We start from the raw sequence: 24,471 nt of genomic DNA on the forward strand, positions 1-24,471 counted from the left end.
GCCCCATTTGGTATGTATCTCTCAAGACATCTGCAAAAACTGGAAAGGCCGCAGAAATACTGCACTAAAAGAATCACAGGCCTACAACAGATGCCCTATGCTGACCACCTTAAAAAACTCCAGCTATACTCTGTCGCATATCATCTACTCCGAGGCAATCTCTGTTTAACATACAAGGCCATGTCAAACCCAGAGCTGTTGGACATGCTACACTTAAAGAAATCCCAGTCCCTCAGAGCCACCTGCTCCAGGGATCTAAATCTTGTCATCACAATAAACAAAACATGCTGGAGGGATAGGTTCCTGACCCAGAGACTCCCCAGACTCTGGAATAGACTGCCCAAACTTGTCAAGCAGAGCACCTCTTTGGCCCTGTTCAAAAGGAACCTTGATAATTGGATAGGAGAAAGGAAATTCACCCCGGGGATAACATCAGTCACCCTGCTAGACAGGGGTCCAGGGAAGTAAATAGTGTGGGAAGAAATAGCCAGGGAATTGTTATGGCTAGGCTTGTATAGGCCCTATGACCGATAGCCTTGCACCAACCTATGAACCTATGAAACTATACACAGACACAGATATGCATATATATCTATATATATATATATATATATATATATATATATATATATATATATATATATGTATATATATACACACACACACATATATATATATATATATATATATATATATATATATATATATGTATATATATATATATATATATATATATATATATATATCTATATATACACACACACACATATATATATATATATATATATATATATATATATATATATATATATATATATATATATACACACACACACACACACACATATACATATATATATATATATATATATATATATATACACACATATATATATATATATATATATATATATATATATGTATACATATAGATATACATATATATAGATATACATGTGACTACACATACAGATATATGTACAGTAAGATACATATCTAGAAGGTGCACACAATATGGAACAGCCACTATGCCTACAGTTAACACCTGAACAACTAGACACTGTATGGGCCACCAATACAAATGACAATCGTTGCCTGCAACATATACCCACAGAGAGGTCATAGGGAAAACACCACGCACAGGTTTGCAGAAATGGAATACTTTTAAGTGTGTACTGTTACAGTTCTATATGCCATGTCATATAGCTGTTCAGACCCTGACATCCATACAAACAGAGTAATGCAACTGTGAAACAGTTATACTAATACAGTAGTCTGGAAAGGTTCATAGCTGCTGCTGTCCAGGCCAAGCCCTTCAAATTGTACAATAGTGAGGACAGACTGGGCCACAGGATACCAAACAATCAACAGCATGCAATGCAGGTGTATAGTTCAGCAGCCTCTATCTACACTCTGTACAAAATCACTAGTTGGTAAAGATGTCATGTGACCATATGGGTTGTAACTGTTGCATAACAAGGCATAACTGACACCATCACATGCACCTTGACAAACAGAACAGTCTGTATGGCAGAAGGCAGTAGGCTTGCATTAACCCAATTTATGTAAGTAATGTAAATATAGGTGAAGTAATTATATGGTACTATACCTCCAGGTACCTTAAGGCAGCTCACCCTTGATACCCCCACATTTTTTAACAGCTTAGTTCATTTATGGTGTTCCCCCCCGACTCAATAATACAGGGCCATATACCACTGTTACATACACTAGTCTCTGCAGTACATAAGAATACACATGTATTGTGTAGGTAACGCCCACACATATATGGCTCCAGCCCCACCGTTTGTGGGGGGGGGGGGGATACAACAGCAGTGGATTGATGGCAGCAATGGCAGTGTGATATACTCACAGCCCAGTACAGAACAACCCTCAACAGTATGTCATATGTGCAAAGCTTGGTATGTAGGTGGAGGACAGAGACTGGAACACAGGCAAAAATGTGGAAAACTGTTGCCATACACTAAGCAAGTTGCTGGTGTTACAAGATAGTCTGCAACATACCCTTAGTCAGGGAATTGAGGTTAGAAACAGAAATGGATGTAGCCATGTACTGATAGCACTCAACACACACACTGCCAGTGAAATATCTGACATAGGACCTGTGTGATGGACAGACAACACATGATAAGCACACCTCTGGCCACCAAGAGGATACGTCCACAGCTGACAGCTATGCAGACAGACTGCATTCCAAGGTAAAGTTGTATGTACACACACACCCTGGAACACCAGTGCTATACAAAGCATAACACAACTCTACTCACACTCCGTCTGTAGTTCCTGAACCTCCTACAAATATGCAGCTGCCCTGAGTGTGCCGGTTCTCCTGTAAGAGGTATTGCTACCTGCTGTCTGTAACACTGATGCCCACACACAGTACGGATGTCCATCACACAGGCAATGTACAGGGACTACGCCCACATGATGTAGGGGTTTAGAGTAGGTGGTTGCCATGACAGTGGTTATTGGAAGTAATACACATGTGTAATCATATATATATATATATATGGCTATCTGGTTAATAATATGCACATATATTTCCACCATATGTCCTGGACATGGAATGCAGCCCTACCCCAGCCTCTATAGTCCCACTGTCGTAGTGCAAGGAGATGTCAGGTATGTATAGCAGGTATATTAGTAGACTATTGCTACTGTCATTGGGATTGTCTTCACAGACATGGTGTGTGTTGGAGGTCACATCTGCTTATAACATGTGTGCCATTGGCTGCTGACAGACATCCTAAGGACATCATACCGCTGCTAGCACATAATGCCCCTGTGGACTGCAGCAGAGATATTGGCCAATATATGTGGACATTCTGACACACTCTGTACAGTCCAGAGGTATACACATAACCCCTTAGTGCTAAACATGTGTACCATGCCTGACAATATGGATGTAGACAGCCATGTAGATGGGCATAACACATAACGACTGGAATACATTTGCCACCATAGGTTATGCATACACACACCCCTGTCTGGCCTGACACATAATAACTGCCGGTACAGGGGTGCCATGGCCACATACTACCCACTAGATATTGACACACATCTGTACAGCATCCCACTGCTCTGTCTGACATACATGACTGTTAAGGGAGGCCTGGCAACAGTACATCTGGCAAGTATCTGCACATGACATCTCACTGGGTAAGTACACTAAGCTGCTAGGCATGTAACAATGCACTGTGCAGGCTACAAGCAGACTGGTGTAACACTGGCCTACATCTACTACTGGGGAATGCACATGTACCTGGATATATGGCAGGCTCTACAGACATGTCACAGCACAGGGTAACATACACCTGTGTGAAAGTGCATAACCACAACCAATGTGAACACAGCCACAGCCACATACGTTAAGCTAGCATAATATTACAGTATATGGACTATCTGTTCGACGCCATCCTCATATGTGCCACTCACAGACTGACCCTACATATCCTGGGCTGCTACACAGTTTGATCTGATGGCTGTCTGTGGTATGGGACATGTGTGTGTATGGCCTACAAACATGTACGCCAATACGGTACCATACAGTGGAGCAGAATGTAACATCATTCAGGACAGGACCTAGAACAATGACATCTACCACAGTCTGTACACAGGCTAACGTACATATTAACAATACACACTGTTGACATTCACCATAAGTAGTGAACCAAAACAAGAAACAGACTAGTGAACGAAACAAAGTACCAAAACCTACTTATCCTGAAGCCAGAGCAAAAAACAGTAATACGGACCAGTTTCCAGTAAACGTATTTATAGTGACTAAAGAAGTGTAAAAATAATCCTAAAAGCATTACTCCAGACAAAGTTTAACGCTATTTATTAGTCAAAAAAAGTGCGTTTTCGCCGTGGTTAAAACTACGGCTTCTTCAGAGCAAAAAGGTTTTGTTCTGAAGAAGCCGTAGTTTTAACCACGGCAAAAACGCGCTTTTTTGACTAATAAATAGCGTTAAACTTTGTCTGGAGTAACTCTTTTAGGATTATTTTTACACTTCTTTAGTCACTATAAATACATTTACTGGAAACTGGTCCGTATTACTGTTTTTTGCTCTGGATTCACCATAGGTACACAGACCTCAGTACTGTACAAACATCCACAGAGTGGCCAGGTGATGCCATCAAATATAACCCCTACTGTACATAATGTGTAGCAGTCTGATATCTCACTGGCTTGTTAGCCGATATGATGACACTAATTATGGTGTACAGCAAATATGCACCACTTCATGCACGATATATGTGCACAGGTTGACAGAGTTGTGGCTGGAAGCACATACACAGGGCCAATAATGACATGTTGCTGTGATAACCTCATACATTTACTGTTGTAACAGGGTTTATTGCAACTTATGTCCTATGAGGGATAAGAAGCCAGTAACTGTCATGGCTTTCACCATCTACAGACTGCAATCCTTGCACTGCCTTCTGCAGTCCACAGATAGATGCTTTGTTGGTAACACATGAAACCAAAGGCACAACACACTGCCCTGTCTGCAGATGACCCTGCATATGGGGATTCCTCATAAACATGGAACTGACATGGCAGGTATTGAGATATGTAGGACAGTCATATCCACGCACACACTGTTAAACCAACAGTACTCCAAATGCAGTATAGCAGTACTTACAGTCTGTAGTCAGGTCAGGCACATCCCACTCCTGTGTGTTGCCCTGTTTCCACAGTGTATGTTGTTAGAGGAAAAACCCCAATCCATCTGAGATGCTGTTTGCCAAGCAACAGATCTAGTTCCTGCTCACAGTGAATGAAAAGGGCCAACGCCAACACGATGTTCCTAGATACTGGAGTGTGTTTCCATGCAATTGGCTATGGGAATGTTACCACAGCTGTTCCATATGCAATCAGCTAGGGGAGGGCAGAGACCATCAGCTGATCATGAGCATCACTTAAAATACACATGCTGCTGCCAAGCAAAGCAGATGTAGATCTCCACATCCATCAAAAAGGGAGTGGGAGAGGCAGACAGAGGCAAAGACAAGTCAGTGAGTGGTGGGAGAGTAAAACCTAAGCATGTTTGTGTTACACACCTACCAGCATAAGGTATCCATCCCCTGACGACTATGTAGTGCTGTCACAGTTCTATGCAGTTACTGAATGCACCACATGGGTTACCTGCTGTGGTGCCCTCAGAACATATATGTGCTGGGGACTGACATCTGCAACAGGGATACAGTAGCTATAAGGTAGGTGATGTACACATGCCTGTCCACATGAACAAGTGCTACCATCAACACAGCCACACTCTTACAAGGACACACACACATTGACACACTTGGTAGGGCCAAGATTGCAACTCATCAGTAGTGGGATAGCCACAACACATCACTGTGCAGGTATCACATGCACCACATGGGTCATACGGGGGTTGTATGTGCAAAGGGTATGGGGAGGTGTCTGACATCAGACAGCATGCTTCAGTATGCCCATGGGGGTTGTAGAGAGTGTGGATGTGAACATACTCACCATACAAATGTATGGAGAGTATACAACACACACACAAACACACAGGGTGTCGGTACTGACATGCATGGGTGCATGTCTCCACGGGTGTGTGGTGGTTGACTTTGCAGACGGCTGTACAAGGCAAGGCAATGGGTATACCTTGGCATCAGGCCACATGACAGCGGTCTGCATTGTGGCTCAGGACTGTATTGTCTGCATTTGCCCACACAGGTGGGTATTGTATCTGTCATCCAGTCACCTGGGTGACTATTGGGTGTGGCCAATGCTGTGCATCACTTGCCATGTATGTGTTTCTTAGTCCAGGACATGGATGGTGACTGGGATGTGCACACTTCCCACATGCATGTACAGTGACATGTAGAACTGTACTTGGGGTCTCTGGCCCATGTTTTGAGCACAGATTATCATCAGATGTGCCAGTCTTGCCCACCTGTGGTGAGAACTGGTAATGGGCAGCAGGTTTACCCTGCACCTAAATTGATAGCATGCTAACGGCATTCCCTGGTGTCAGTGGCATCTGTCAATACATTGCATGTTGTCAGGAATGGTATGTCCTTTGTGGGTCACATGTGTTGGCACCAGAGGTGCTTTTGGTGTCCATTGGGGAACATGGGGAAGGTGCACTGTCTGCATGTACGTGCATATTGGACAGATGGACAGAGTACCATTCCCTCGGTAGCCCACAGCTATCACCCCATAGTTACTATTAGTGGCCAATATGGAGTGTACTACCCACATATTGGCTGTTGCCTAGGCATGTGTGTGTGTATGAGACATGGGTTGAGAGTGTGCTCTGGGTAATACTGGGGTTGCTAACTGTGATTGCTTGGCCTTGATGTCACATGTATGGGTATGGCTTTGCACCCCAGCCTCTCAGCTATTTCACATCTGTTATCCCTGTATGGTGGACATTGTGATATATAGTATGGCCACCATATAAGAAATATGCAAAAACCACACCACGTTGGTCACAGGTGTCATACACTCACAGCCACCTCCACACAGGGTACGTGTTACAAACACACACACCTGTCATGTCTGGGAGTAGAACGCCTATGTGACTAATTTATTACAATACAGCACTACACAGTTATAGGACACGTCACAGAGACTACTGAAAGTACTCCTTCCCCAAAGGTGTATGTTACATTGGAGGACATCAGCGGGCTTCCCAAAGTGGAACATTCGAATTGTAATAAGTGTGACTAGCCAAACATGCATTGCTCCCTACACAGACAGTTAGACACACACAAAACATCCACAGCTGACATGTGTGGGTATAGAACCCCTAACAGAGGTCTACCCCACACTACAGCATGGAGCTGTTATAGGACACACCACAGAGATTCCTAGAAAGCTTCTTCCCCAAAGGTGTATTTCACAATGAATGTCATCAGCAGGATTGCCAAAGTAGGCCATTTGAAATGTACTGAGTGTGACTAGCCTATAATGCATTGATCCCTACACAGACAGGGAGACATACACACAAAACATCACAGCCAACATGTGTGGGTATAGAACCCCTAACAAAGGTCTATATCACATTACAACATGGAGCTGTTATAGGATGTATCATTAGGATTACTAGAGATCTCCTTCCTCAAAGGTGTATTTCACAATGAATGACATCAGCAAGATTGCCAAAGTAGGCCATTTAATATGTACTGAGTGTGACTAGCCTATAGTGCATTGCTCTGTACACAGACATTGAAACACACACAAAACATCCATGGGTGGGGATAGAACCCTACCACAGCTCTACATCACAGCAGTACACTGTTACAGGATGCACTACAGAGATTACTGGGCTACAACCTTCCCAGAGGTGTATTTCTAGGTGGGTGACATCAGCAGCCTTGCCAAAGTTGAGTATATGAATTGTAAGGAATCTGAGTACCCTAAAAAGCATTGCTCTTTACACAGACAAGGTCAGACAGATACATGCACTTGCTATGGTTGAGATTGGAACAATTACCTAATTACTTTATCATACTACAACAGGACGCAGTTACAGGATGCGCTACAGAGATCACTAGGGTACAGCCTTCCCAGAGGTGTATTCCTAGGTGGGTGACATCAGCAGCCTTGCCAAAGTTGAGTATATGAATTGCAAGGAGTGTGATTACCCTATAAAGCAGGGCACACCTGACTGTCATTACATTACTATGTAGGATGGGGGGCACACCTGAATTTTTCTACATTTCTACACAGGGTTGAGGGGCAGCCCTGACTGTTATTACATTACTATGTTGGATGCGGGGGGCACATGTGACACGTGTACACATTTGCTATGACTGTATTGGTATGTCAGGTACTCCATTTCATTCTTTATTGCTAACTATCATGCTGACTAGAGGCATACCAGTGTACTACTGATCATGGCTTTGGTTCTCCTACATATTATTGTCTGACTTTCTACCCTTCAGAACTAACATCCCACTGCCTGCCCTGCTGTGGTTTGTCTGTGTAGGCTTGGGGGGAGGTTAACCATAGCCATCATTCTGGGGTCATGTCAGAGGCTCTGTTTGAGTTTGTCTACAACTGTCCTGCTGGCTGAGACTATTGTTAGGTATGTGACCCATCCTTACTGGGATGTGTGGGTCATATGGACACACATGTCGCTCAGCACATTTCCTGCAGTGGGTTATGTCACCCTGTATAGTACTGGCTAGTATGGTGACTCCAGTATGTGTTACAGATGTTCATAGGTTCATAGATTAGTATGATGATATGGTGCCACTATGGGTGTCTACTGTCTGCTGCCGTAACATTCAGCCACCCAATTCCCTTGCATGCTCACACCCATACCGTATCTACAGGTAATAACACATTCTACTTCATTTTGCAATTGATAGGTTGATTGACTTACCATGAGAGTGTGCCAGACTTTTGGATGGTGCTTGAGGGCTGCCTATGTTGGATGCACATAGTATGCTCCCTCTGAGGAAGCTCGCTTTTGCGAGTGAAAGCGCTAAACTTTTGTTCATTAAATGAGTCTTGGTTTTACAAACAGCTCCTATTTTATTAGTTGGACTTTTCTGTGAGTGGAGGCAGCTAGCGTGTTGGTACAGCTGCCGATTGCATTTGTTTTTTTTGTTCATCCAACTCGCATTCTTTCTGGTGCTCCCTATACATGGTTGAGCACAGATAGGGTCATGGTTGGCATCCTTTATACTGTATGTTTGAGTCAGAGAGCGGTGTCATTCCCCGGGTCCCTACTGTGTCAGTGCATGTGCTATGCGTTGCCTCTTTGCCAAGGCCAGGGTATACTGGGCACACCTTCTTCTGCCTTCTGGGGCAGGCTCAGGTTGTTCCTCCCCCGGGTCACTCTGTGCCTGTGCAGGCCTTGGCATTGGTGAGGGGCTGTGTGGCCCTGCCCCATGCTGTTCCTGCTGCAGCTGTTTCCACAGGATCATATTGTGTACATAGCACATACCATAACAATTTGGGTACATGAAGCTGGGGAATACTGCAAGGCTCCACTGGATGTGTTCAGACACCGGATCCATGACCTGAACATCTGAAACACATACTCTATTATATGTCTGGCCTATGCATATGCCTCATTATGGTGTTGTTGTTCAGGTGTGTGTGCATTTCTGATAGGTGTCATCAGCCATGGCTCCAGTGTCTACCCAGCATCCCCCACTAGGTGACCGAAGCGGATGTCCCCACTGGTAAATCTCTGGCACAGCTGCATCAGATGCCATATGTGGGAATTGTCATAGCTTCCAGGGCAGCCAGCACACATATTCATTATAATGCCCTGGGCATCACATATGACCTGACAGTTAATGGAGGGAATGCCACTGTTGTTGATGTAGGCCCTACCCTGCTCACCGCGTGGTGCTTTGATGTGTATGTGCGTGCAGTCTATAGCACCCACTACCCCAGGGTATTCTGCTGTTTGGTGGAAGAGACAGATATTGCTGGTCAACACTTCATGGGTGTTGAGGAAATATACATGCTCACTGGCATGTGCTGACATGGCATCCAGGAACTGGTGGAATACTCTGGATGCTGAAGTCTGTGAGATACCCATGGTATCCTCAGTTGTGCAATGGGAAATACCTGTGGCTAGTATACCTAGGCCTACACATACCTTGGTATCCACTGGGATGGGTTACCCTCGGTCAGTTTGTTGTGTCAGCTGTGGCCGGCACAGCTCAACAACTTGTTGTAGGAGGTCTCTGTCCACTATCTCCAGCTCATGTAGCCCCTGTTAGGAAACCCTGGGTCTGCACACTCTTCTCCATCTTTAAAATTATATAGTTCAACAAATTCTGCTAGTGTTTTTGATGTTGCAGTTTTCCTTCTGGTATTTATAGAGTCAGTCCCCCGGATTCTCAAAAGATTGCACGGTGTGCAAGATTGGTGCAGGAACTCAAGCAGGCAATATGTCTGCTGTGCGATCCAGGAACAAACTGCAGGGGTGTGCATCTGAGCTCCTGCACTAATCCTTCATGGACGAAGCCCTTGTATGCAAATCACCCCATTTGCAGGAGAAATCCATACAAATTAGGTGATTTTGCCTTCCAGGAAGCTTGCGATCGTCCATGCAGGACTAGTGCAATCTGCAGAAATGTACTCAGTTAGTAACCGAGTGCATTTCTGCAAAATCCAAAATGTAGCTATTACAGCTCCAAATAAAGCCTGCATATCATTGAAAAAGCATGCCAATGGCCAAGTATAAGGCCATTGGCATTGCAAACAATACAAAAAATAAAAAAAATCAACGTTTATTTTTTTTAGCTGATCTCGGCTGTTTAAACATAGGACAGCGGCATGCAAATGGGATCTGGGGGAAATAAGGAAATAAACGTAAAATAAGCATTCTAACTAAAATCAGTATTCTGCCATGCAAGTCAATGGCAGGCAGAAGCCAACCTGGCCAATGAGTAGTGGTTGCTAAGGGGGGAGGCTCAGTGTGAGACATGTAACTATGCATTAGCAGGCAATCCTATGCAAATGAGAGGAAGGATAGTGAATCCCAGTTTTCTCCAGCATGTGAGTCAGATCCCAACAGTGCAAGAGTATGAATAGCTGGGTGCAAGCCTAGGAGGAAGGTGACATCATGGGTGTGTATGTGTGTGTGTGTGTGTGTGTGTGTGTGTGTGTGTGTGTGTGTGTGTGTGTGTGTGTGTGTCAGGCATACTGTAAGTGGATTGAGCCCTGTGGTTCAGGTTTGCTCCTAGCTTAGCACAGCTAAGCTAGGGTGTGTGTCTAAACCTACCTAGCACTCTTTACAAAGCCTAAGCAGGTGTGCATGCTGCTCACCAGGTTTTACAGGAAGAAAAAATAAGTTATACCAGGAAATAGCAGTTTGTGTGACACGCACATGGGCTTAAACAGGGAGGCAATGGGAAGGGAAAACAGCAGTAGTAAGGTATTCAAGGAGAACTAGCATAGCTAGCAGGTGAAATGTATCATAATCAGCCAATTACAGACCAGCCCAGCCCAGAACACTACTATAAACTAAGCAAACACCTTCCCCTCTGTTTTTTCCCACACTCTACACCACCGGTGTATACAAGCAGGGAAATTTTAACAAACAAACCTACAAAATGAGAAGGGCTGCAGCAGGCAACGTAGAACAAAATGTGCAAGAGGCTGAGGGTGGTGAGGATGTGAATGCTGACAAACAACCCACAGTGAGGAGACAGAGAAGAGTGTACAGACCCAGGGTAACCTACCAGAGGCTACATGAGCTGGAGATAGTGGAGCATTATAGGGTGGACAGAGACCTCCTACAGCAAATTGTTGAGCTGTGTCGGCCACACCTGACACACCAAACTGACTGAGGGGAACCCATCCCAGTGGATACCAAGGTATGTGTAGGCCTAGGTATAATAGCCACAGGTTCCTCCCAAAGCACAACTGGGGATAACATGGGAATCTCACAGGCATCAGCATCCAGAGTATTCCACCAGTTCCTGGATGCCATGTCAGCACATGCCAGTGAGCACGTATATTTCCTCAACACCCGTGAGGTGTTGAAAAGCAATATGCGTCTCTTCCACCAAATAGAGGAATACCCTGGGGTAGTGAGTGCTATAGACTGTATGCACATACGCATCAAAGCACCACCTGGTGAGTAGGGTAGGACCAACATCAACCACAGGAGCATCCCTTCCATCAACTGCCAGGTCATTTGTGATGCCCAGGGCATTATAATGAATGTGTGTGCTGGCTGCCCTGGAAGCTATGACGATTCCCTCATACGGCATCTGACGCAGCTGTACCAGAGATTTGCCAATGAGGACATCCCCTACAGTCACCTAGTGGGGGATGCTGGGTACACACTGAGCCATAGCTGATGTCACCCATCAGAAATGCACACATACCTTAACAACAACACCATAATGAGGCACATGCACAGACCAGACTTATAATAGAGCGTGTGTTTGGGATGCTCGGGTCACGGTTCCGGTGTCTGGACACATCTGATGGAGCCTTGCAGTAATCACCAGCTACATGTACCCAAATTGTTATGGTATTTGCTATGCTACACGATATGATCCTGCGGAAACAGCTGCAGCAGGAACAGCATGGGGCAGGGCCACACAGCCCCACACCAATGCCAAGGCCTGCACAGGCACAGAGTGATCCGGAGGAGGAACAGCCTGAGCCTGCCCCAGTAGGTAGAAGGAGGCGTGTCCAGTATGCCCTGGCCTTGGCAAAGAGGCAATGAATAGCACATGCACTGACACAATAGAGACTCAGGGAATGACACCTCTCTCTGACTCACACATACAGTAAAAGGAATGCCAAATATGACACTACCTATGCTCAACCATGTATAGGGAGTGTACAATGTGCATCTGACATAGGCAGCCCTCCAGCACCATCCCAAAGTGTGGCACCCCTGCAAGGTAAGTCAATCAACCTACCAATTGCCAAATGGAGTAGAATGTGTTGTTACCTGTAGCTATGTTATGGATGTGAGCATGCAAGGTTATTTGCTGGCTGAATGTTATGGCAGCAGACAGTAGATACCCATAGTGGCAGCATGACATCTGTAACATATACTGCAGTCACTATAGTAGCCAGTACTACACAGAGTGACAAAACCCACTGCAGGAAATGTGCTGTGCGATATGTGTGTCCATATGACCCACATATGCCAGTCAGGACGGTTCACATACCCAACAAAAGTCCCAGCCAGCTGGACAGGTGTAGACAAACCCAAACAGAGCCTGTGCCATGGCCCCAGAATTATGGTTATGGTTAACCCCCCCTCCCAGGCCTACACAGACTGACCACAGCAGGGCAGGCAGTGGGATGTTAGTTCTGAAGGGTAGAAAGTCAGACAATAATATGTAGGGCAACCAAAGCCACAATTTGTAGTACACTGGTATGCATCTAGTCAGCATAATAGTTAGCAATACAGAATGAAATGGAGTACCTGACATACTAGTATGGTCATAGTGAATGTGTACATGTTTCACATGTGCCCCCCACATCCAACATAGTAATGTAAAAACAGTCAGGTGTGCCCCCCAACCCTGTGTAGAAATGTAGAAATAGTCAGCTGTGCCCCCCCATCCTACATAGTAATGTAATAACAGTCAGGTGTGCCCCCCCAAACCTATGTAGAAATATTCAGGTGTGCCCCCCATCCTACATAGTAATGTAATAACAGTCAGGTGTGCCCCCCTCATGCCTGTGTAGAAATGTAAAAACAGTCAGGTGTGCCCCCCCCACTATGCAGAAGTGTAGTAACAGTCAAAGCCAAATGATCGATGGATACCCTGCAGAGACAGCATGCTACCTGTTGGTGTACAACACAAAGGTCAGCACTACAGCACAAACTACCTGGACATGATTCACAAACTCAATACAGAAGCTCATACTGGGCATGCTCATACACTTAGAGAAATGAAGGCAATGTCAGTCTACAACATACTGAAAGGTCATACTGGACATGCTCACACACATAAACACATGAAGGGCATGACTGCAAACACCAGTGGACCAGACATATCTGGCAGTTGCAGTTGCTAATGCAGACACTTGTCAGTATGCACCACTCATGCCTTGCACACCCAGTGGCTAGGAATACAGACATATATGTCAGGACAACACACTAAAATAATCCAAAGGTAGACATACATAGATGTGTGGAAGAGGGTCACTGTGACAAGGAGCCATCCAGGCCTGTCCCACCCAGCACACAGCCAAAGGCCCCCAAACACATGAGGTGCAGATGTCACTCACTGCAGATACTATCCACCAGTATCTGTCAGCATTACAGACTATGTGGTGCACGTGCCAGCTGTGCAACATGACTGTACAAGGAAGTAGTCATCTAGTAGCTGTATACAAGTACCTGTGACATTTGACCCTGTGTGTGCCCATATGTGGTGTGTCAAACCCTAGATGAATGGGTTATGGCCCATGCACACACCACCTTCCCCATAGCCCTACTTATGACAAGCCTGCTGAGGTCATCCAATGTGAAATGCACCTTTGGGAGAGCTGCAGCCCATTAATCTCCATAACACATCTTGTAACTGTATACTGCAGTAGTGTGATATAGTAATTAAGTAGGTATTCCAACCCCAGACTTGGCAACAGTGTGTGTGTGTGTGTGTGTGTGTGTGTGTGTGTGTGTGTGTGTGTGTGTGTGTGTGTGTGTGTCTGCCTGACTGAGTAGAGAACAATGCTTTTTAGAGTACTCACACTCCTTACAATTCATATACTCAACTTTGGCAAGGCTGCTGATGTCACCCACCTAGAAATACACCTCTGGGAAGATGTAAACCCAGTAATCTCTGTAGAGCATCCTATAACTGCGTACTGCTGTAATTAGTTAGATATTCTAACCCCAGACCTGGCAACTGTGTGTGTGTGTGTGTGTGTGTGTGTGTGTGTGTGTGTGTGTGTGTGTGTGTGTGTGTGTGTGTGTGTGCCTCTGACTGAGTAGAGAACAATGCTTTTTAGAGAACTCACACTCCTTACAATTCATATACTCAACTTTGGCAAGGCTGCTGATGTCACCCACCTAGAAATACACCTCTGGGAAGGCTGTAGGCTAGTAATCTCCGTAACGTGTCCTGTAGCTGTGTGATGAAGTAGTTAGATAGGTGTTCTAACCCCAGAACTGGCAACTGTGTGTGTCTGTCTGTCTTTGACTGAATAGAGCATAATGCTTTTTAGAGTACTCACACCCATATACTCAACTTTGACAAGGCTGCTGATGTCACCCACCTAGAAATACACTTCTGGGAATATTGTAGCCCAGTAATCTCTGTAGTGCATCTGGTAACTGCATACTGCTGCAGTGTGATTCAGAACTGTGGTAGGGTTCCATCCCCAACCATGGCAATTCTGGATGTTTTGTGTTTGTTTCAATGTCTGTGTACAGAGCAATGCATTATAGGCTAGTCACCCACAGTAGATTTGAAATGCCCTACTTTGGTAATCCTGCTAATGTCATTCCTTGTGAAATACACCTTTGGGGAAACAGCTCTCTAGTAATCCCTGTGGTGCGTTCTATAACAGCTCTATGCTGTAGTGTGATATAGACCTCAGGCAGGAGTTATATAGCCACACATGTTGGTTGTGGATGTTTTGTATGTGTCTCACTGTCTGTGTAGGGAGCAATACATTTTAGGCTACTCACTCGCAGTGAATTTGAAACGCCCTACTTTGGTAATCCTGTTGATGTAATTCCTTGTGAAATACACCTTTGGGGAAAGAGCTCTCTAGTAATCCCTGTGGTGTGTCCTGTAACAGCTCTGTGCTGTAGTGTGATATAGACCTCGAGCAGGGGTTATATACCCACACATGTTGGTTGTGAATGTTTTGTGTGTGTCTCACTGTCTGTGTACAGAGCAATGCATTCTAGGCTACTCACTCTCAGTACATTTGAAATGCCTTACTTTGGTAATCCTGCTGATGTCATTCATTGTGAAATAGACCTTTGGGGAAAGAGTACTCCAGTAATGTCCGTGGCGGATACTATAGCTGCGTAGTGCTATAGTGTAATAAACTAGCTAGGTAGGGTTTCTACTCCCACACATGACAGGTGTGTGTGTTTGTAACTTGTATCGTGTGTGGCCAATGTGGCACGGGCTTTGCATATTTCTTATATGGTGGCCCTACAATATATCACTATGTCAACCGTACTTGGATAACAGATGTAAAATAGCTGAGAGGCTGGGGTGCAAAGCCATACCCATACATGTGACATCAAGGCCAGAAAATCACAGTTAGCAACCCCAGTATTACCCAGAGCACACTCTCAACCCATGTCTCATACACACACATGCCTAGGCAACAGCCAATATGTGGATAGTACACTGCATATTGGCCAACAATATTAACTATGGAGTGATAGCAGTGGGCTACAGAGGGCATGTCACCCTGCCCATCTGTCCAATATGCACATACATGCAGACAGTGCTCCTCCCCCATGTTCCCCAATGAAAACCTGCACCACCTGTGGTGCATTCACATGTGACCCACAACAGACATAGCATGCCTGACAACATGCTCTGTATGAACAGATGCCACTGACACCAGGGAATGCTGTTAATATGCTATCAATGTAGGTGCAGGGTAAACCTGCTGCCCATTACCAGTACCTGCCACAGGTGGGCAAGACTGACACATCTGATGATAATTTGTGTTCACAACATGGGCCAGACACCCCAGGTACAGTTCCACATGTCACTGTACATACATGTGGGAGGTGTGCACATCCTAGACACCATCCATGTCATGGAGTAAGGAACACATACATGGCAAGGGATGCATAGCATTGGCCACACACAATAGCCACCCAGGTGACTGGATGGGGGGTACAATACCCACCTGTGTGGGCAAATGCAGAAATGACAGCCCTGAGCCACAATGCAGACCACAGTCATGTGGCCTGATGCCAAGGTATACCCATCACCTACCCTTGTTTAGGCTGTTGGCACAGTTGACCACCACACACCCATACAGACTTGCACCCATGCATTCAGTACTGGCACCCAGTGTGTTTGTGTGTGTGTTGTATGGTGCGTATAGCCACATCCACACTCACTACAACCCCCTAGGCATACTGAAGCATGCTGTCTGATGTCTGATACCTCTTCATAATCTTTACCCATATGACCTCTGTATGACCCATGTGGTGCATGTGATACCTGCACATTGATGTGTTGTGGCAATCCCACTAGTGATGAGTTGTACTCCTGGCCCTGCCAAGTGTGTCATAGTGTGTGTGTGTCCCTGTGAGAGTGTAGCTGAGTTGACGCTGGCACCTGCTCATGCAGAAAGGCATGTGTACATCACCTACCATATAGCTACTGTATCCCTGTTGCAGATGTCACTCACCATCACATATATGTTCTGAGTGCTCCACAGCAGGTAACCCATGTGGTACATCCAATAACTGCATTGAACTGTGATAGCATTAAATAGTTGTTCGGGGTTTGATACCCTGACCTGGTAGGTGTGTGGCACAAACATGCTTCAGTTTTACTTTCCCAACCCTCCCTGACATATGGAAGTGGAGACCCACACCTGCTTTGCTTAGGCAGCAGCATGTGTATATTAAGTGATGCTCATGATCAGCTGATGGCCTCTGCATGAATTGCAGCCCTTCCCTAGCTGATTGCATGTGGAACAGCTGTGGTAACATTTCTATAGCCAATTGCATGGAAACACACTCCAATATCTAGGAACATCATGGTGGTGTTGGCCCTTTTCATTCACTGTGAGTAGGAACAAGATCTGTTGTTTGGTAAACAGCATCTCAGATGGATTGGGGATTTACCTCTAACAACATAGACTGTGGAAAGAGGGCAAAAAACAGGAGGGGGATGTGCCTGACCTGACTACAGACTGTAAGTGCTGCTATACTGCATTTGGAGGAATTTTGGTTTAACAGTGTTTCTCTGGATATGGCTGTCATACATGTTGCAATACCTGCCATGTCAGTTCCATGTATATGAGGAATCCCCATCTGCAGGGTCATCTGCAGACTGGGCAGTGTTGTGCCTTTGGTTTCATGTGTTAGCCATGGAGCATCTATCTGTGGAATGCAGAAGGTAGTGTGAGGATTGCAGTCTGTAGATGGTAAAGGCCGTGACAGTTACTGCAACAAACCCCATTGCAATGGTAAATGTATGAGGTTATCACAGCAGCATGTCTATATTGGCCCTGTGTATGTGCTGTCAGCCACACCTCTGTCAACCTTTGTACGTATGTCATGCAAGAAGTGGTGCATATGTGCTGTACACCATAAATAGTGTCATCATATCTGATAACAACTTACAAACAAATAGTAACTTGTGGAGGAAATAAGGCACCAAAAACTTTTTACCAAGACTTTAATAGTCCACAGCACATGAACAGCGTTCCAACAAAGAATACAGCCAGGTACACAGCACCTGATAACAAGCCAGTGATATATCAGATTGCTACACATGTTATGCACAGTAGGGGTTATATTTCATGACATAACCTGGACATTCTGTGGATGTTTTTACAGTTTTGAGGTCTGTGTAGTGATAGTGAATGTCGGCAGTGTGTGTATTGTTAATGTGTACTTTAGCCTGTGTACAGACTGTGATAGATGTCATTGTTCTAGTTCCCCTTCTATCTGATGTTACATGCTGCCCCACTGTATGGTATCATTTTGGTGTACATGTTTGTAGGGCCATACACACACATGGCCCATACCACAGACAGCCATCAGACCAAACTGTGTAGCAGCACAGTATATGTAGGGTCATTCTGTGAGTGGTGCATATGAGGGTGGTGTAGAACAGATAGTCCATATACTGTAATATTATACTAGCTTACCACCTGTGGCTGTGGCTGTGTTCACATTGGTTGTGGTTATGCACTTTCACACAGGTGTATCTTACCCTGTGCTGTGGCATGCCTTCTGAGCCTGCCATATATGCAGGTACATGTGCATTCCCCCATAGGAGATATAGGCCAGTGTTGAGCCAGTCTGCCTGTAGCCTGCACAGTGCATTGTTGCATGTCTAGCAGCTTAGTCTACTTATCCAGTGAGATGTCATGTGCAGATACTTGCCAGATGTACTGCTGCCAGGCCTCTTTTAAAAGTCATGTATGTCAGACAGAGCAGTGGGATGCTGTACATATGTATGTCAATATCTAGTGGATAGTATGTGCCCATGGCACCCCTGTACCAGCAGTCATTATGTGTCAGGCCAGTCAGGAGTGTGTGAATGCATAACCTATGGTGGCAAATGTATACCAGTCGTTATGTGTTATACCCATCTACATGGCTGTCTACATCCATATTTGTCAGGCCTGGTACACATGTCTTGCACTAAGGGATTATGTGTATACCTCTGGACTGTACAGGGTGTGTCCGAAGTTCCACATATATTGGCCAATATCTTTGCTACACTCCACAGGGGCATTACATGCTAGTGGCGGTACTTTACAATGATTTCCTTAGGATGTCTGTCAGTAGCCAGTGGCACACTTGTTATAAGCAGATGTGACCTTCCATACACATCATGTCTGTGAAGACAATCCCAATGACAGTAGCAATAATCTACTAATACCTGCTATACATACCTGACATACCCTTCCACCATGACTTTGGGACTATAGGGGCTGGGGTAGGGCTAGACTCCATGTCCAGGACATATGGTGGAAATGTATGTATATATACTTATCCAGATAGCCATATATATATATATATATATATATATATATATATATATATATATATATATATATATATATATATATATATATATATATATATATAAATGACACATATGTACTACTTCCAATTAACACTGTCATGGCAACCACCCACTATAAATCCCTACAGTATATGGGCTTGATCCCTTGACATTTCCTGTGTAATGGACATCCTTCCTGTGTGTGTGGGCATCAGTGTTACAGAGAGCAGGTAGCAATACCTCTTACAGGAAAACCTGCACACTCAGGCTGCCACATATTTGTAGTAGGATCAGGAACTACAGACAGACTGCGAGTAGAGTTGTGTTATGCTTTGTATACTACTGGTGTTACAGGGTGCGTGTGTGTACATACTAGTTTACGTTGGAATGCAGTCTGTCTGCATAGCTCACTACTGTGGGCCTATCCTCTTGCTGGACAGAGGTATGCCCATTATGTGTTGTCCGTCCACCACACAGGTCCAATGGCAGATATTAAACTGGCAGTGTGTGTGTGTTGAGTGCTATCAGCACATGGCTACATCCATTTCTGTTTCTAACCTCAATTCCCTGACTAAGGGTATGTTGCAGACTATCCTGTAATGCCAGCAACTTGCTTAGTGTATGGTAATAGTGTCCCCCATATGTGCCTGTGTTCCAGCCTCTGTCCTCCATCTACATACCAAGCTTTGCACATATGTCATGCTGTTAGGAGTTGTTCTGTAGTGAGTATATCACACTGCTATTGCTGCCATCAGTCCACTGCTGTTGTATCCCCCACACATACAGTGGGGCTGGGGCCATATACATGTGGGCATCATCTACACAATACATGTGTGCCCTTATGCACTCCAGAGGCCAGTGTATGTAACAGTGGTATGTGGCCCTGTATTATTGAGTCTAGGTTGGTAGCACCATAAATGACTTAGGCTGTTACAAAATGTGGGGATATCAGGGGTGAGCTGCCACAAGGTATCTGGATGTACAGTACCATATACTTCACCTATATTTACATTACTTACATGAATTGGGGTACTGCAAGCCTACTGCCTCCTGCCATACCGACTATTCTGTTTGTCGGTGTGCTCATGATGGTGTCAGTTATGTCTTGTTATGTAACAGTGACAACCCATTTGATCACATAACGTCTTTACCACCTACTTGGTTTGTACAGAGTGTAGATAGAGGCTGCTGAACTACACACCTGCAGTACATACTGTTGATTGTTTGGTATCCTGTGGCCCAGTCTGTCTTTACTATTGTACAATTTGAAGGGCTTGGCCTGGACAGCAACAGTTGTGAACCTTTCCAGACTACTGTATTAGTGTAACTATTTCACAGTTACAGTACTCTGTTTATATGATTGTCAGTGTCTGAACAGCTATATGACATGGCATATAGAACTGTAATAGTACACAAGTAAAGGTTTCCCATTTTTGCAAACCTGTGCTTGGTGTCTTTCCTATGACCTTTCTATGGGTATATGTTGCAGGCAACAATTGACATTTGTATGGGTTGCCCATACAGTATCCAGTTGTTCAGTTTGGGTGAGAGAGTGGAGAGAGGGTATATTCTTGGCTGTACAGATTAAGGTGGAATTGTCTGCATATTGAATGCAGGTGACTTGAGGTATGTTCATGTGTAGATTGTTAATAAATAAGGAAAAGAGGTGCAAGGTTTCAATTTTTGAAGTAATTTACAGATGAGAGATGTAGATACCGGTTGTATATGAAAGGTGGGAGATGAAGTCTTGGGTGTATCTAGTGGGGAAGCAGTGAAGGGTGATGAGGAATTAGCTAGAGTTTGAATAGCTTCTGTAAAATAGTTATTAAAGGCGTCCGGTATCTGTTTGGAGTTGTTATGGTTGAAACCGGCTGGGTCTGGAGTAGTAGCGTGACCTGGTTGAAGAAGTTTGTTTATACCTGGCCAAAATTTTTGTGGAGTTTGTTGACTGGTTTGTTGTAGGTGAAGGTAGAAGTCTTTTTTGTCTCTAAGAATATCTTTCTTGGTGGCATTTCTTAGCTGTTTAAAGAGGAGGTGATCTGTTGGACATTTGGTGGCTCTCCATTTAGTCCAGATTTTATTTCTGAGAAGTATCTTTTGCTCGTTTGTTGTGTGAGCCAAAGGGTAGATTTGTTTTTTATTCTAGTGGAATGATAAGGTGAGTGGCAGTCAAGGATTTGAAGAAAGTTAGTATTAAAGTAGGTGACAGCCTCATCCAGTTCAAGATGGGTTAGTGGTGACCAGTCACATGCTTGTAATTCATTTAGGAAGCTGTCAGGATTGAAGTATTTTTTTGAGCGAGAGGTTCTAAGATTATGAGTAGTTGGAGTATGGACTTTTTGTCTAATAATGTAGGTAAGCATATGGTCACTGATATCGTTGGGAAGGGTTCCTGGGTGGCTGTTAATAAGGATAAAGTCCAGAGTAGTTTCCTTACTGCTAGGTTTGTGGATTCTAGCAGGAGTTGTTATTAATTGTGAGAATCCAAAGAGGTTTATCTGGTTAGTAGGGTTAGGAGAACTCCAAGTAGACCAGTCGATGTTAAAGTCACCCAGTACGATTGTCTCTTGGGGTAGTTCGGTAGAGAGGTAACTAAGTAGGTTTTCAAGAGTATTGGTATTATTACCTGGGGGGAGATATGTGCAAATTAGATAGATGGATTTGGAGGTATTGATTTGGAGTTTGGTAGTTAGGATTTCAGATTTGGTGTCTGATGGTAGAAGCACATTAAAGGCTGAAATTTGGAGGTTAGTTTTATAGAGAATGGCTATACCTCCACCTTTTTTGGTTTTACGGTCACTTCTATGGACTTTGTTGCCAGGAGGGGTAATTTCCTGGTCTAGAGTGGATCGTTTTAGCCAAGTTTTTGTAAGACTTAAAATGTCAAATGAATGGGCATCGAGGAGAGCATACAGGTGGGAAATGTTATTGTTAATACTTCTAATGTTAAGGTGAGCTATCAAGAGGGAGTTAGATGGTTTAGTTAATGTAGAGACCATAGGCACTGTTATATTGTCAAGGTTTTTTGTATAGTCATCATTGGGGCCTGGGTTAGGATGAATATCACCGAATATCACCCTACGGGCTATCCCCTTACCGTGACCTGTGCCCTAGCCCTAAGGTCCGTGACAACTGCAGCTCTGTGAAGGAAATAGCAATGTCCTCCACTATGGTGCGATAGTCAAGAACCTTAGTGTTAGGGCATGGGTTAGGGTAAGGGGATAGCTTTACTAACTATCCCCTTACCCTAACCCATGCCCTAACCCTAAGGTCCGTGAGTATCGCACCATAGTGGAGAACATAGCTTGTTTTTTGATGTCCTCCACTGTGCTGCGGTACTTTCGGTGAAGTGCACTTTTGAGGAAGTTCACTTTTGTTAAAGAGAACTTTTGTGTAAGTGAGGCTTCCTATTACAAGTTCGAAGTTGTGAACTTTCGTTCTTGTAATAGGAATCCATATATATAGATATATATACATATATATATATATATATATATATATATATATATATATATATATATACATATATATATATATATATATATATATATATATATATATATCTGAATTCACTTTATAAGCTCGAAATTTTGAAATCTCGAATTACAGAATCTCGAGCCCATGAAGTAGAAAATCCAAATACCCAAAACTACACAATCACGAAGCCCTAAATCCCGAAACCACAAAACCACAGAATTCAAACTCCCAACACTTTCAAACATCATTACAACACACACGCACACAACTAAATAAGCACACACACCTCTCCTTATGATATGCAGGGGGCAAGCCCCCCTCCACCCCCCCCTGTGGGGGGCTGCACCCCCCCCACACACCCCTGCTTAAATATTCTAAATCCAAGGTCGCACTACATACACACAGACACAAAACACCACCACACAAGCTACATTCCTCTCGCACAGAAACATCACAGTAACAACACACACTAACACACACTACAGCCCCTACCCAACAACCTTAAACATAACCACTTACCTGAATCCATGAACACATTGCAATACCAGGACTGCTAATTCAAAATCTCCCACATTCGAGATTTTGATTTTCACACCTCTGGGAACTCGAGATACTGAAATTCGAGATTTCAGTATTTCGAGCTTATAAAGTGTTCCCCTATACACATATATATATATATATATATATATATATATATATGTGTATGTGTGTGTGTGTGTGTGTGTGTGTGTGTGTGTGTGTTTATATATATATATATATATATATATATATATATATATATATATATATATATATATATATTTATGTATAAAATATGTTTTATGTTTTGGTCATACATGGCAGCTGAAAACAAAATGACAATCAGCAAAAGAAGCTAGTCCAACCACTGCAGTTTGGCCATCCATACTTCCACAGGTATCTGTGGTGGCACCACCACTGCAAGTAGCACAGATTTCCAAGACATCTGGGTCACAACCTATCAGCATTGCCTCCACATTCATGCCATATCTGCTCCACCTGTGTTAGGTAACTGCAACCCAGCTGCTGGTGCAGTGTTACCCTCCAGGAGCAGTACTAGTGGAAGTGGTGATTTTGTCATGCATCAGGAGCTGATAGGGCTGGTGGATGGCAAAATGAGGAGGGGCCTTGGTGCCCAAATTACCAGGATTGAAAAGGTCCCGAGTCATATTGCCAAATCGATGCTATGTCCAGCACTGACACAGGAAACTGACACAGGAGACAGTGATGACAGTTCTGAGGGTTAGGTCTAGATTCTCATGTCCTCGAGCTGAATATGCATGCTCCTCTGATGTCCTCTACCTATCCCAGTCATTGTATTCCCCAAACTTTTGCATCCATTACCATACCTGTGTATCTTGTATGTCCAGTATGTCTCTGCTTGCTACCTAACCTGCCCTATCTCAGCCAGTAATTCCTAAGCAGCTTCCCCAACAGCCCTGTTTATAAAAGAATAAGCACCTGTTATAGAAAAAAATACACCCCATATATAGCTCACTACTTCACTTCTGTGTCTTCTTGGCACACTTGATTTGGTACAATTGGCTATACAACATTATTCTGTTGTTGTCACCCATCCTTGTTATGGAGACTGTCTAAATTCATAAAATGCTGTGTTCATTTCTACAGTTATGTTGTGAAGAAGTGCATAGGTATAGTGTGATACTACCACAACATTGCATATTCCTGTATTTTTCCCCAGTGTTCTCCCCTCAACTTGCTCTCCATTTTCACCATTGTCCTGTCAAACCATTTTTTATACATTTAATCTGGTCAAAAATAGAATCT

Source organism: Protopterus annectens, chromosome 2.part1, assembly GCF_019279795.1.
Source record: "Protopterus annectens isolate FY-2018-M chromosome 2.part1, PAN1.0, whole genome shotgun sequence".
Lineage (NCBI taxonomy): Eukaryota > Metazoa > Chordata > Ceratodontiformes > Protopteridae > Protopterus > Protopterus annectens.